Genomic DNA, 292 nt, shown 5'->3' with positions numbered 1-292 from the left:
ATCAAACATATCTCTGAGACCGCCAAACTCTTTCTCCAATGTCAACAGCTTATTCGACTCAGAACAATTCCATTTTTCTTAGGCCACATCAGAGCTCACACCGGCCTGCCAGGACCCCTAGTGGAAGGGAACGATCGAGCCGATGCAGCCACCAAGCTGGCGGCCACAGCATTCATAGACAGCCTTGAGCAGGCACGCACAGCTCATTCCCTGCATCATCTTAATGCCCAGTCCTTGCGACTTCTGTACAAAATTACCAGGGAACAAGCTAGACAAATAGTTAAGCAATGCG

Source organism: Propithecus coquereli, unplaced genomic scaffold (assembly GCF_000956105.1).
Source record: "Propithecus coquereli isolate 6110/MARCELLA unplaced genomic scaffold, Pcoq_1.0 Scaffold340, whole genome shotgun sequence".
NCBI lineage: Eukaryota > Metazoa > Chordata > Mammalia > Primates > Indriidae > Propithecus > Propithecus coquereli.
Note: the sequence above shows the minus strand (reverse complement) of the source record.